We start from the raw sequence: 14,877 nt of genomic DNA, 5'->3' as shown, positions 1-14,877 counted from the left end.
CATTCGCCTCCCGGATCCCATCCTGGGCTCCAGGAGGTTGGGCACTTTTGTGCCCTGGGTCCCCTCTGTCACCTCGAGTGCACAGATTACAAGAAAGGGGGGTAATTTTCCTCCGGATTAGTAGGTGCAGGGGTATGCCCAAACACCCTCCCGGGGCTGGTGGTTCCCTGCTGGGGACCAGATGAGCGATGCCCGGGCAGCACCTCCCAGGCATTCGGGGCTCCCTCCTTCGGGCCGCAGAGTGGGAAAGTACCCGGGACGGGCTCCATGGGTCCCGGGCCATGGAGGCCCGAAACCTTGGAGCCCAGCAGCCCAGCAGCCCCGGAGGCCTGGAGCCCTGGAGCAATGGAGCCCCGGAACCCTGCAGCCCTGCTGCCCTGGAGCCCCCGAGCCCTGGAGCCCTGCAGCCCTGCAGCCCCGGAGCCCTGCAGCCCCCCGAGCCTTGGAGCCCTGCAGTCCCCGAGCCCTGCATCCCTGCAGCCCCAGAGCCCCGGAGGCCCGGAGGCACAGAGCCCCGGAGCCCCAGAGCCCCGAGCTGGGTGCTCGGGCCCTGGGCCCTGTCCCCCGGCCTGCTGCACTGCCAAGAGCCCAGGTCGGGGTTCCGTTGTGCCCGGGCAGTCCTCCCTGCTTGTCAAAGTGCCAGGGGGCCCCGGGTCGGAGGGCCTGTCGGGGCCCCCTGGGAGCCTCCATGGCTGGGGCCCAGCTGGGGCTTTGGGGCTCTGGGCCTCCGGTCGGCCATGCCGCGGAGCCCGCTGACTCCTTCGTTGGGGCACAGGGTGTCCAGACGGCTCCTCTTTCATCTGGTCGCCCCGATTCCCTCGGCCATCTGGTCGACCGCAATGCTTTCCTATGGGGCGACCAGATGACCGAACTTCCCTGGAAGTCCCGATGAGGTGCCATTCGCCTCCCGGATCCCAGCCAGGGCTCCAGGAGGTCGGGCTCGTTCGTCGCTTGGGTCCCCTATGTGACCTCGAGTGCACAGATTACAAGAAAGGGGGGTAATTTTCCTCCGGATTAGTAGGTGCAAAGGTATGCCCAAACACCCTCCCAGGTCTGGTGGTTCCCTGCTGGGGACCAGATGGGCGATGCCCGGGAACACCTCCCAGGCATCCGGGGCTCCCTCCTCCGGGCCGCAGAGTGGCAAAGTACCCGGGAAAGGCTCCATGGGTCCTGGGCCCTGGAGCCCTGGAGCCCTGCTGCCCTGGAGCCCAGCAGCCCCGGAGCCCTGCAGCCCTGGAGCCCTGGAGCCCTGGAGACCCGGAGCCCTGCAGCCCTCCGAGCCGTGGAGCCCTGCAGTCCCCGAGCCCTACAGCCCCAGAGCCCCGGAGCCCTGCAGCTCCTGAGCCCTACAGGCCCGAGGCAGGCAGATTGGCGTCCTTTCGGTCCCGGCCATCAGGTCGCCCCTCTCGCCTCGGCCATCTGGTCGCCCGCAATTCTTTCCTATGGGGCGACTAGATGGCCGGACTTCCCTGGAAGTCCCTATGAGGTGCCATTCGCCTCCCGGATCCCATCCTGGTCTCCAGGAGGTTGGGCACTTTTGTGCCCTGGGTCCCCTCTGTCACCTCGAGTGCACGGATTACAAGAAAGGGGGGTAATTTTCCTCCGGATTAGTAGGTGCAAGGGTATGCCCAAACAACCTCCCGGGGCTGGTGGTCCCTGCTGGGGACCAGATGAGCGATGCCCGGGCAGCACCTCCCAGGCATTCGGGACTCCCTCCTCCGGGCCGCAGAGTGGGAAAGTACCCGGGACGGGCTCCATGGGTCCCGGGCCCTGGAACCCCGGAGCCCTGGAGCCCTGCTGCCCTGAAGCCCCAGAGCCCTGGAGCCCTGCAGCACTGGAGCCCTGGAGCCCTGGAGCCCTGGAGCCCTGCAGCCCCGGAGCCCTGCAGCCCCCCGAGCCGTGGAGCCCTGCAGTCCCCGAGCCCTGCATCCCTGCAGCCCCCGAGCCCTGCAGCCCCGGAGCCCCGGAGCCCTGCAGCTCCTGAGCCCTACAGGCCCGAGGCAGGCAGATGGGCGTCCTTTCGGTCCCGGCCATCAGGTCGCCCCTCTCGCCTCGGCCATCTGGTCGGCCGCAATTCTTTCCTATGGGGCGACTAGATGGCCGGACTTCCCTGGAAGTCCTTATGAGGTGCCATTCGCCTCCCGGATCCCATTTTTGTGCCCTGGGTCCCCTCTGTCACCTCGAGTGCACAGATTACAAGAAAGGGGGGTAATTTTCCTCCAGATTAGTAGGTGCAGGGGTATGCCCAAACACCCTCCCGGGGCTGGTGGTTCCCTGCTGGGGACCAGATGAGCGATGCCCGGGCAGCACCTCCCAGGCATTCGGGGCTCCCTCCTTCGGGCCGCAGAGTGGGAAAGTACCCGGGACGGGCTCCATGGGTCCCGGGCCATGGAGGCCCGAAACCTTGGAGCCCAGCAGCCCCGGAGGCCTGGAGCCCTGGAGCAATGGAGCCCCGGAACCCTGCAGCCCTGCTGCCCTGGAGCCCCCGAGCCCTGGAGCCCTGCAGCCCTGCAGCCCCGGAGCCCTGCAGCCCCCCGAGCCTTGGAGCCCTGCAGTCCCCGAGCCCTGCATCCCTGCAGCCCCAGAGCCCCGGAGGCCCGGAGGCACAGAGCCCCCGAGCCCCAGAGCCCCGAGCTGGGTGCTCGGGCCCTGGGCCCTGTCCCCCGGCCTGCTGCACTGCCAAGAGCCCAGGTCGGGGTTCCGTTGTGCCCGGGCAGTCCTCCCTGCTTGTCAAAGTGCCAGGGGGCCCCGGGTCGGAGGGCCTGTCGGGGCCCCCTGGGAGCCTCCATGGCTGGGGCCCAGCTGGGGCTTTGGGGCTCTGGGCCTCCGGTCGGCCATGCCGCGGAGCCCGCTGACTCCTTCGTTGGGGCACAGGGTGTCCAGACGGCTCCTCTTTCATCTGGTCGCCCCGATTCCCTCGGCCATCTGGTCGACCGCAATGCTTTCCTATGGGGCGACCAGATGACCGAACTTCCCTGGAAGTCCCGATGAGGTGCCATTCGCCTCCCGGATCCCAGCCAGGGCTCCAGGAGGTCGGGCTCGTTCATCGCTTGGGTCCCCTATGTGACCTCGAGTGCACAGATTACAAGAAAGGGGGGTAATGTTCCTCCGGATTACTAGGGAGAGAGTCAGTCAGACCTCCGGAGATTCTGAATCAGGGGAAAGCAGCCCTGGGGCCTGCCCGCCTGGGCCCCCATGTCCTGGGGACACTCTTGCCTCTCAGCCCATTGCCGATGGTCCTTTTTCACCGAGTTTGAGGGGGAAGGTGTCCCGGGGCCCGCCTGCCAGGGGCCCCCAGGGGCCCAGGGACGCTTCTGCCTCTCTGCCCCTTGCCGATGGTCGTTTTTCTCCGAGTTCGATGGTCGTTTTTCTCCGAGTTTGATCAGGCAGACTTCCATGAGGTCTGGCCATGCTGAGAGGGGGGATGCGTCCCGGGGCCCAACTGCCAGGGGCCCCCAGGGGCCCGGGGATGCTTCTGCCTCTCAGCCCCTTGCCGATGGTCGTTTTTCTCCGAGTTTGATCAGGCATACCTCTGTGAGGTCTGGCCTTGCTGAGAGGGAAAAGGCGTCCTGGGGCCCGCCTGCCAGGGGCCCCCAGGGGCCCGGGGATGCTTCTGCCTCTCAGCCCCTTGCCGATGGTCGTTTTTCTCCGAGTTCGATGGTCATTTTTCTCCGAGTTTGATCAGGCAGACTTCCATGAGGTCTGGCCATGCTGAGAGGGGGGAAGCGTCCCGGGGCCCACCCGCCAGGGGCCCCCAGGGGCCCGGGGACGCTTCTGCCTCTAAGCCCCTTGCCGATGGTCGTTTTTCTCCGAGTTCGATCAGGTATACCTCCGTGAGGTCTGGCCATGCTGAGAGGGGAATCGCGTCCCGGGGGCTGCCAGGGACCCCCAGGGGCCCGGGGACGCTTCTGCCTCTCAGCCCCTTGCCGATGGTCGTTTTTCTCCGAGTTCGATGGTTGTTTTTCTCCGAGTTTGATCAGGCAGACTTCCATGAGGTCTGGCCATGCTGAGAGGGGAAAGGCGTCCCAGGGCCCACCTGCCAGGGGCCCCCAGGGGCCCGGGGAAGCTTCTGCCTCTCAGCCCCTTGCCGATGTTTGTTTTTCTCCGAGTTCGATGGTAGTTTTTCTCCGAGTTTGATCAGGCAGTCTTCCATGAGGTCTGGCCATGCTGAGAGGGGGAAGGCGTCCCGGGGCCCACCCGCCAGGGGCCCCCAGGGGCCCGGGGACGCTTCTGCCTCTCAGCCCCTTGCCGATGGTCGTTTTTATCAGGGTTCGATGGTCGTTTTTCTAAGAGTTTGATGAGGCAGACTTCCATGAGGTCTGGCCATGCTGAGAGGGGGAAGGCGTCCCGGGGCCGACCCGCCAGGGGCCCCCAGGGGCCTGGGGACGCTTCTGCCTCTCAGCCCCTTGCCGATGGTCGTTTTTCTCCGAGTTCGATCAGGCATACCTCCGTGAGGTCTGGCCATGCTGAGAGGGGAAAGGCATCCCAGGGCCCGCCTGCCAGGGGCCCCCAGGGGCCCGGGAACAATCCTGCCTCTCGGCCCCTTGTCGATGGTCGTTTATATCAGGGTTCGATGGTCGTTTTTCTAAGAGTTTGATGAGGCAGACTTCCATGACGTCTGGCCATGCTGAGAGGGGGAAGGCATCCCGGGGTCCACCCGCCAGGGGCCCCCAGGGGCCCGGGACGCTTCTGCCTCTCAGCCCCTTGCCGATGGTTGTTTTTCTCCGAGTTCGATGGTCGTTTTTCTCCGAGTTTGATCAGGCAGACTTCCATGAGGTCTGGCCATGGTGAGAGGGGGGAAGCGTCCCGGGGCCCACCCGCCAGGGGCCCCCAGGGGCCCGGGGACGCTTCTGCCTCTCAGCCCCTTGCCGATGGTCGTTTTTCTCCGAGTTCGATCAGGTATACCTCCGTGAGGTCTGGCCATGCTGAGAGGGGAAAGGCGTCCCGGGGGCTGCCAGGGACCCCCAGGGGCCCGGGGACGCTTCTGCCTCTCAGCCCCTTGCCGATGGTCGTTTTTCTCCGAGTTCGATGGTTGGTTTTCTCCGAGTTTGATCAGGCAGACTTCCATGAGGTCTGGCCATGCTGAGAGGGGGAAGGCGTCCCGGGACCCACCCGCCAGGGGCCCCCAGGGGCCCGGGGACGCTTCTGCCTCTCAGCCCCTTGCCGATGGTCGTTTTTCTCCGAGTTCGATCAGGCATACCTCCGTGAGGTCTGGCCATGCTGAGAGGGGAAAGGCGTCCCAGGGCCCGCCTGCCAGGGGCCCCCAGGGGCCCAGGGAAGCTTCTGCCTCTCAGCCCCTTGCCGATGTTTGTTTTTCTCCGAGTTCGATGGTAGTTTTTCTCCGAGTTTGATCAGGCAGACTTCCATGAGGTCTGGCCATGCTGAGAGGGGGAAGGCGTCCCGGGGCCCACCCGCCAGGGGCCCCCAGGGGCCCGGGGACGCTTCTGCCTCTCAGCCCCTTGCCGATGGTCGTTTTTATCAGGGTTCGATGGTCGTTTTTCTAAGAGTTTGATGAGGCAGACTTCCATGAGGTCTGGCCATGCTGAGAGGGGGAAGGCGTCCTGGGGCCGACCCGCCAGGGGCCCCCAGGGGCCCGGGGACGCTTCTGCCTCTCAGCCCCTTGCCGATGGTCGTTTTTCTCCAAGTTCGATCAGGCATACCTCCGTGAGGTCTGGCCATGCTGAGAGGGGAAAGGCGTCCCAGGGCCCGCCTGCCAGGGGCCCCCAGGGGCCCGGGAACAATCCTGCCTCTCAGCCCCTTGCCGATGGTCCGTTTTCTCCGAGTTTGATCAGGCACAGACCTCCGTGAGGTCTGGCCATGCTGAGGGGGGGAAGGTGTCCTGGGGACCGCCTGCCAGGGGCCCCCAGGGGCCTGTGGACACTTCTGCCTCTTGGCCCCTTGCCGATGGTTGTTTTTTCCGAGTTTGATCAGGCAGACTTCCATGAGGTCCGGCCATGCTGAGAGGAGGGGAGGCATCCCGGGGCCTGCCTGCCAGGGGCCCCCAAGATCCCGAGGAAGCTCCTGCCTCTCAGCCCCTTGCCGATGGTCGTTTTTCTCCAAATTTGATCAGGCATACCTCCGTGAGGTCTGGCCATGCAGAGAGGGGAAGGTCGTCCTGGGGCCCACCCGCCAGGGGCCCCCAGGGGCCCGTGGACGCTTCTGCCTCTCGGCCCCTTGTTGATGGTTGTTTTTATCAGGGTTCAATGGTCGTTTTTCTCCGAGTTTGATCAGGCAGACTTCCATGAGGTGTGGCCATGCTTAGAGGCGGAAGGCATCCCGGGGTCCGCCAGCCAGGGGCACTCAGGGGCCCGGGGACGCTCCTGCCTCTCAGCCCCTTGCCGATGGTCCTTTTTCTCCGAGTTTGATCAGGCGCATGTTCGTGGGGCACCCGGTGCTAAATCATTCGTAGACGATCTGGGTCAGGGTTTCGTAAGTAGCAGAGAAGCTACCTCGCTGCGATCTATTGAAAGTCATCCTCTGAGCCAAGCTTTTGTCTCTTTCCGTGCGTGGGCGCCCGTGGAAGCCTCCCTCCATCACACCCAGGGGTGGGTCCCTCTGCCGCCTGGCCGGCGGGAGGGATGCGGAGGGGTAACGTGGGCCTGTGGGAGGCTGCCTCCACCACGTGCCCTTCGGCAGGGGGGCCTCCCCCTCCCATCCCTGCCCCACCGGGGTGCGGGGATGGGGGCCACACCTTCCCTTGCGGGTCAGCAGGGTGACCAGATGGCCTGGGCCGCCGCCGGCCGGGCCTCCGCTTCCCACTGCTGCATGGGCAAGTCGAGCAGGGAGGCAAACAGCAGCAGCGCCTGGCCACCCTCGCTGGACTGCAAGGGCGACTGGGTACAGCATCCTCCCAGGCCATCCGGGCGCTGGGTCGTCCTGGGTCATCTGGCTGCCTGGCTGCGTGACCAGATTGCCCTGCGGGCAGGGTGACCAGATGGCCCTGTGGGCTGGGCGACCAGATGGCCCTGCGGGCTGGCGGCCGGGCTAACTCCAACTTTTGTCCTTCCCCTAGGTTCTGTAAGCCCCCACTACGTGGGGGCTTAATAGTCAACAAAAATGGGCTCCCCGGGCAGGCCGTCGGGGAGAGGACGTGGCCTGGGCTTAACCCTCCTTGGTTCCGGCCCAGGGTCTGGGTGCTGGGGACAGGGGGGTCCACCGGGAGGCTCTCCCCGGGCCCGGCTAGGGTTGGTAGGCTGGGCCTGGGGCCTGAGCTCCGTCCTGCAAGCCGGCCGAGGTTCCGGGCGTTCATCGGGGCCAAGGAAGGCTCTCCCCGGGCTGGCTAGGGTTTTGGAAGCAGGGACCGGGCCCGGGGCTTGAGCTCCGTCCGGTAGGCTATGGGGTTGCTGGAGCCTCCCCGTCCCGCAAGCCGGCCGAGGTTCCGGGCGTTCATCAGGGCCAAGGGAGGCTCTCCCCGGCCTGGCTAGGGTTTTGGAAGCAGGGACCGGGAGCGGGCCCGGGGCTTGAGCTCCGTACGGCCGGCCATGGGTTTGCTGGAGCTTCCCCGTCCTGCAAGCCGGCCGGGGTTCCAGGCGTTCATCCGAGCCAAGGGAGGCTCTTTCTCCGGCCTGGCTAGGGTTTCAGAAGCAGGGACCGGGAGCAGGCCCGGGGCTTGAGCCCCGTCTGGCAGGGCCTGGTGGTGTGGCAATACCCCTCCGTCCTGCAGCCCTGGAGCCCCCGGAGCCCTACAGCCCCTGGAGCCCCGGAGCCCCCCTGGAGCCCTGCAGCCCTGCAGCCCTGCAGCCCCGGAGCCCGGGAGCCATGGAGCCCCCGAGGAGCCCTGCAGCCCCCGAGGAGCCCTGCAGCCCCGGAGCCCTGCAGCCCTGGAGCACCCGGAGCCCTGGAGCCCCCGGAGCCCTACAGCCCCTGGAGCCCTGGAGCCCCCCCGGAGCCCTGCAGCCCTGAAGCCCTGCAGCCCTGCAGCCCTGGAGCCCGGGAGCCCTGGGCCCCTGAGGAGCCCTGCAGCCCCGGAGCCCTGCATGCCCGGGGCAGGCAGATTGGAGTCATTTCGGTCCCGGCCATCTGGTCGCCCCTCTCGCCTCGGCCATCTGGTCGCCCAGAAAATGCTTTTCTATGGGGCGACTAGATGGCCGGACTTCCCTGGAAGTCCCTATGAGATGCCATTCGCCTCCCGGATCCCAGCCAGGGCTCCAGGAGGACAGGCACGTTTGCGCCTGGGTCCCCTCTGTCACCTCGAGTGCACAGATTACAAGAAAGGGGGGTAATTTTCCTCCGGATTAGTAGGTGCAAAGGTATGCCCAAACACCCTCCCAGGTCTGGTGGTTCCCTGCTGGGGACCAGATGGGCGATGCCCGGGAACACCTCCCAGGCATCCGGGGCTCCCTCCTCCGGGCCGCAGAGTGGCAAAGTACCCGGGAAAGGCTCCATGGGTCCTGGGCCCTGGAGCCCTGCTGCCCTGGAGCCCAGCAGCCCCGGAGCCCTGCAGCCCTGGAGCCCTGGAGCCCTGGAGACCCGGAGCCCTGCAGCCCTCCGAGCCGTGGAGCCCTGCAGTCCCCGAGCCCTACAGCCCCAGAGCCCCGGAGCCCTGCAGCTCCTGAGCCCTACAGGCCCGAGGCAGGCAGATTGGCGTCCTTTCGGTCCCGGCCATCAGGTCGCCCCTCTCGCCTCGGCCATCTGGTCGCCCGCAATTCTTTCCTATGGGGCGACTAGATGGCCGGACTTCCCTGGAAGTCCCTATGAGGTGCCATTCGCCTCCCGGATCCCATCCTGGGCTCCAGGAGGTCGGGCACTTTTGTGCCCTGGGTCCCCTCTGTCACCTCGAGTGCACGGATTACAAGAAAGGGGGGTAATTTTCCTCCGGATTAGTAGGTGCAAGGGTATGCCCAAACAACCTCCCGGGGCTGGTGGTCCCTGCTGGGGACCAGATGAGCGATGCCCGGGCAGCACCTCCCAGGCATTCGGGACTCCCTCCTCCGGGCCGCAGAGTGGGAAAGTACCCGGGACGGGCTCCATGGGTCCCGGGCCCTGGAACCCCGGAGCCCTGGAGCCCTGCTGCCCTGAAGCCCTGGAGCCCTGCAGCACTGGAGCCCTGGAGCCCTGGAGCCCTGGAGCCCTGCAGCCCCGGAGCCCTGCAGCCCCCCGAGCCGTGGAGCCCTGCAGTCCCCGAGCCCTGCATCCCTGCAGCCCCCGAGCCCTGCAGCCCCGGAGCCCCGGAGCCCTGCAGCTCCTGAGCCCTACAGGCCCGAGGCAGGCAGATGGGCGTCCTTTCGGTCCCGGCCATCAGGTCGCCCCTCTCGCCTCGGCCATCTGGTCGGCCGCAATTCTTTCCTATGGGGCGACTAGATGGCCGGACTTCCCTGGAAGTCCTTATGAGGTGCCATTTGCCTCCCGGATCCCATCCTGGGCTCCAGGAGGTTGGGCACTTTTGTGCCCTGGGTCCCCTCTGTCACCTCGAGTGCACAGATTACAAGAAAGGGGGGTAATTTTCCTCCGGATAAGTAGGTGCAGGGGTATGCCCAAACACCCTCCCGGGGCTGGTGGTTCCCTGCTGGGGACCAGATGAGCGATGCCCGGGCAGCACCTCCCAGGCATTCGGGGCTCCCTCCTTCGGGCCGCAGAGTGGGAAAGTACCCGGGACGGGCTCCATGGGTCCCGGGCCATGGAGGCCCGAAACCTTGGAGCCCAGCAGCCCAGCAGCCCCGGAGGCCTGGAGCCCTGGAGCAATGGAGCCCCGGAACCCTGCAGCCCTGCTGCCCTGGAGCCCCCGAGCCCTGGAGCCCTGCAGCCCTGCAGCCCCGGAGCCCTGCAGCCCCCCGAGCCTTGGAGCCCTGCAGTCCCCGAGCCCTGCATCCCTGCAGCCCCAGAGCCCCGGAGGCCCGGAGGCACAGAGCCCCGGAGCCCCAGAGCCCCGAGCTGGGTGCTCGGGCCCTGGGCCCTGTCCCCCGGCCTGCTGCACTGCCAAGAGCCCAGGTCGGGGTTCCGTTGTGCCCGGGCAGTCCTCCCTGCTTGTCAAAGTGCCAGGGGGCCCCGGGTCGGAGGGCCTGTCGGGGCCCCCTGGGAGCCTCCATGGCTGGGGCCCAGCTGGGGCTTTGGGGCTCTGGGCCTCCGGTCGGCCATGCCGCGGAGCCCGCTGACTCCTTCGTTGGGGCACAGGGTGTCCAGATGGCTCCTCTTTCATCTGGTCGCCCCGATTCCCTCGGCCATCTGGTCGACCGCAATGCTTTCCTATGGGGCGACCAGATGACCGAACTTCCCTGGAAGTCCCGATGAGGTGCCATTCGCCTCCCGGATCCCAGCCAGGGCTCCAGGAGGTCGGGCTCGTTCGTCGCTTGGGTCCCCTATGTGACCTCGAGTGCACAGATTACAAGAAAGGGGGGTAATTTTCCTCCGGATTAGTAGGTGCAAAGGTATGCCCAAACACCCTCCCAGGTCTGGTGGTTCCCTGCTGGGGACCAGATGGGCGATGCCCGGGAACACCTCCCAGGCATCCGGGGCTCCCTCCTCCGGGCCGCAGAGTGGCAAAGTACCCGGGAAAGGCTCCATGGGTCCTGGGCCCTGGAGCCCTGCTGCCCTGGAGCCCAGCAGCCCCGGAGCCCTGCAGCCCTGGAGCCCTGGAGCCCTGGAGACCCGGAGCCCTGAAGCCCTCCGAGCCGTGGAGCCCTGCAGTCCCCGAGCCCTACAGCCCCAGAGCCCCGGAGCCCTGCAGCTCCTGAGCCCTACAGGCCCGAGGCAGGCAGATTGGCGTCCTTTCGGTCCCGGCCATCAGGTCGCCCCTCTCGCCTCGGCCATCTGGTCGCCCGCAATTCTTTCCTATGGGGCGACTAGATGGCCGGACTTCCCTGGAAGTCCCTATGAGGTGCCATTCGCCTCCCGGATCCCATCCTGGGCTCCAGGAGCTCGGGCACTTTTGTGCCCTGGGTCCCCTCTGTCACCTCGAGTGCACGGATTACAAGAAAGGGGGGTAATTTTCCTCCGGATTAGTAGGTGCAAGGGTATGCCCAAACAACCTCCCGGGGCTGGTGGTCCCTGCTGGGGACCAGATGAGCGATGCCCGGGCAGCACCTCCCAGGCATTCGGGACTCCCTCCTCCGGGCCGCAGAGTGGGAAAGTACCCGGGACGGGCTCCATGGGTCCCGGGCCCTGGAACCCCGGAGCCCTGGAGCCCTGCTGCCCTGAAGCCCCAGAGCCCTGGAGCCCTGCAGCACTGGAGCCCTGGAGCCCTGGAGCCCTGGAGCCCTGCAGCCCCGGAGCCCTGCAGCCCCCCGAGCCGTGGAGCCCTGCAGTCCCCGAGCCCTGCATCCCTGCAGCCCCCGAGCCCTGCAGCCCCGGAGCCCCGGAGCCCTGCAGCTCCTGAGCCCTACAGGCCCGAGGCAGGCAGATGGGCGTCCTTTCGGTCCCGGCCATCAGGTCGCCCCTCTCGCCTCGGCCATCTGGTCGGCCGCAATTCTTTCCTATGGGGCGACTAGATGGCCGGACTTCCCTGGAAGTCCTTATGAGGTGCCATTCGCCTCCCGGATCCCATTTTTGTGCCCTGGGTCCCCTCTGTCACCTCGAGTGCACAGATTACAAGAAAGGGGGGTAATTTTCCTCCAGATTAGTAGGTGCAGGGGTATGCCCAAACACCCTCCCGGGGCTGGTGGTTCCCTGCTGGGGACCAGATGAGCGATGCCCGGGCAGCACCTCCCAGGCATTCGGGGCTCCCTCCTTCGGGCCGCAGAGTGGGAAAGTACCCGGGACGGGCTCCATGGGTCCCGGGCCATGGAGGCCCGAAACCTTGGAGCCCAGCAGCCCAGCAGCCCCGGAGGCCTGGAGCCCTGGAGCAATGGAGCCCCGGAACCCTGCAGCCCTGCTGCCCTGGAGCCCCCGAGCCCTGGAGCCCTGCAGCCCTGCAGCCCCGGAGCCCTGCAGCCCCCCGAGCCTTGGAGCCCTGCAGTCCCCGAGCCCTGCATCCCTGCAGCCCCAGAGCCCCGGAGGCCCGGAGGCACAGAGCCCCCGAGCCCCAGAGCCCCGAGCTGGGTGCTCGGGCCCTGGGCCCTGTCCCCCGGCCTGCTGCACTGCCAAGAGCCCAGGTCGGGGTTCCGTTGTGCCCGGGCAGTCCTCCCTGCTTGTCAAAGTGCCAGGGGGCCCCGGGTCGGAGGGCCTGTCGGGGCCCCCTGGGAGCCTCCATGGCTGGGGCCCAGCTGGGGCTTTGGGGCTCTGGGCCTCCGGTCGGCCATGCCGCGGAGCCCGCTGACTCCTTCGTTGGGGCACAGGGTGTCCAGACGGCTCCTCTTTCATCTGGTCGCCCCGATTCCCTCGGCCATCTGGTCGACCGCAATGCTTTCCTATGGGGCGACCAGATGACCGAACTTCCCTGGAAGTCCCGATGAGGTGCCATTCGCCTCCCGGATCCCAGCCAGGGCTCCAGGAGGTCGGGCTCGTTCGTCGCTTGGGTCCCCTATGTGACCTCGAGTGCACAGATTACAAGAAAGGGGGGTAATGTTCCTCCGGATTACTAGGGAGAGAGTCAGTCAGACCTCCGGAGATTCTGAATCAGGGGAAAGCAGCCCTGGGGCCTGCCCGCCTGGGCCCCCATGTCCTGGGGACACTCTTGCCTCTCAGCCCATTGCCGATGGTCCTTTTTCACCGAGATTTAAGGGGGAAGGTGTCCCGGGGCCCGCCTGCCAGGGGCCCCCAGGGGCCCAGGGACGCTTCTGCCTCTCTGCCCCTTGCCGATGGTCGTTTTTCTCCGAGTTCGATGGTCGTTTTTCTCCGAGTTTGATCAGGCAGACTTCCATGAGGTCTGGCCATGCTGAGAGGGGGGATGCGTCCCGGGGCCCAACTGCCAGGGGCCCCCAGGGGCCCGGGGATGCTTCTGCCTCTCAGCCCCTTGCCGATGGTCGTTTTTCTCCGAGTTTGATCAGGCATACCTCTGTGAGGTCTGGCCTTGCTGAGAGGGAAAAGGCGTCCTGGGGCCCGCCTGCCAGGGGCCCCCAGAGGCCCGGGGACGCTTCTGCCTCTCAGCCCCTTGCCGATGGTCGTTTTTCTCCGAGTTCGATGGTCATTTTTCTCCGAGTTTGATCAGGCAGACTTCCATGAGGTCTGGCCATGCTGAGAGGGGGGAAGCGTCCCGGGGCCCACCCGCCAGGGGCCCCCAGGGGCCCGGGGACGCTTCTGCCTCTAAGCCCCTTGCCGATGGTCGTTTTTCTCCGAGTTCGATCAGGTATACCTCCGTGAGGTCTGGCCATGCTGAGAGGGGAATCGCGTCCCGGGGGCTGCCAGGGACCCCCAGGGGCCCGGGGACGCTTCTGCCTCTCAGCCCCTTGCCGATGGTCGTTTTTCTCCGAGTTCGATGGTTGTTTTTCTCCGAGTTTGATCAGGCAGACTTCCATGAGGTCTGGCCATGCTGAGAGGGGAAAGGCGTCCCAGGGCCCACCTGCCAGGGGCCCCCAGGGGCCCGGGGAAGCTTCTGCCTCTCAGCCCCTTGCCGATGTTTGTTTTTCTCCGAGTTCGATGGTAGTTTTTCTCCGAGTTTGATCAGGCAGTCTTCCATGAGGTCTGGCCATGCTGAGAGGGGGAAGGCGTCCCGGGGCCCACCCGCCAGGGGCCCCCAGGGGCCCGGGGACGCTTCTGCCTCTCAGCCCCTTGCCGATGGTCGTTTTTCTCCGAGTTCGATCAGGTATACCTCCGTGAGGTCTGGCCATGCTGAGAGGGGAAAGGCGTCTCGGGGGCTGCCAGGGACCCCCAGGGGCCCGGGGACGCTTCTGCCTCTCAGCCCCTTGCCGATGGTCGTTTTTCTCCGAGTTCGATGGTTGTTTTTCTCCGAGTTTGATCAGGCAGACTTCCATGAGGTCTGGCCATGCTGAGAGGGGGAAGGCGTCCCGGGACCCACCCGCCAGGGGCCCCCAGGGGCCCGGGGACGCTTCTGCCTCTCAGCCCCTTGCCGATGGTCGTTTTTCTCCGAGTTTGATCAGGCATACCTCCGTGAGGTCTGGCCATGCTGAGAGGGGAAAGGCGTCCCAGGGCCCGCCTGCCAGGGGCCCCCAGGGGCCCGGCGAAGCTTCTGCCTCTCAGCCCCTTGCCGATGTTTGTTTTTCTCCGAGTTCGATGGTAGTTTTTCTCCGAGTTTGATCAGGCAGACTTCCATGAGGTCTGGCCATGCTGAGAGGGGGAAGGCGTCCCGGGGCCCACCCGCCAGGGGCCCCCAGGGGCCCGGGGAAGCTTCTGCCTCTCAGCCCCTTGCCGATGGTCGTTTTTATCAGGGTTCGATGGTCGTTTTTCTAAGAGTTTGATGAGGCAGACTTCCATGAGGTCTGGCCATGCTGAGAGGGGGAAGGCGTCCTGGGGCCGACCCGCCAGGGGCCCCCAGGGGCCCGGGGACGCTTCTGCCTCTCAGCCCCTTGCCGATGGTCGTTTTTCTCCAAGTTCGATCAGGCATACCTCCGTGAGGTCTGGCCATGCTGAGAGGGGAAAGGCGTCCCAGGGCCCGCCTGCCAGGGGCCCCCAGGGGCCCGGGAACAATCCTGCCTCTCAGCCCCTTGCCGATGGTCCGTTTTCTCCGAGTTTGATCAGGCACAGACCTCCGTGAGGTCTGGCCATGCTGAGGGGGGGAAGGTGTCCTGGGGACCGCCTGCCAGGGGCCCCCAGGGGCCCGTGGACACTTCTGCCTCTTGGCCCCTTGCCGATGGTTGTTTTTTCCGAGTTTGATCAGGCAGACTTCCATGAGGTCCGGCCATGCTGAGAGGAGGGGAGGCATCCCGGGGCCTGCCTGCCAGGGGCCCCCAAGATCCCGAGGAAGCTCCTGCCTCTCAGCCCCTTGCCGATGGTCGTTTTTCTCCAAATTTGATCAGGCATACCTCCGTGAGGTCTGGCCATGCAGAGAGGGGAAGGTCGTCCTGGGGCCCACCCGCCAGGGGCCCCCAGGGGCCCGTGGACGCTTCT

This window comes from Lissotriton vulgaris, chromosome 5 (assembly GCF_964263255.1).
Source record: "Lissotriton vulgaris chromosome 5, aLisVul1.2, whole genome shotgun sequence".
In the NCBI taxonomy this organism is placed as follows: Eukaryota; Metazoa; Chordata; class Amphibia; order Caudata; family Salamandridae; genus Lissotriton; species Lissotriton vulgaris.
Note: the sequence above shows the minus strand (reverse complement) of the source record.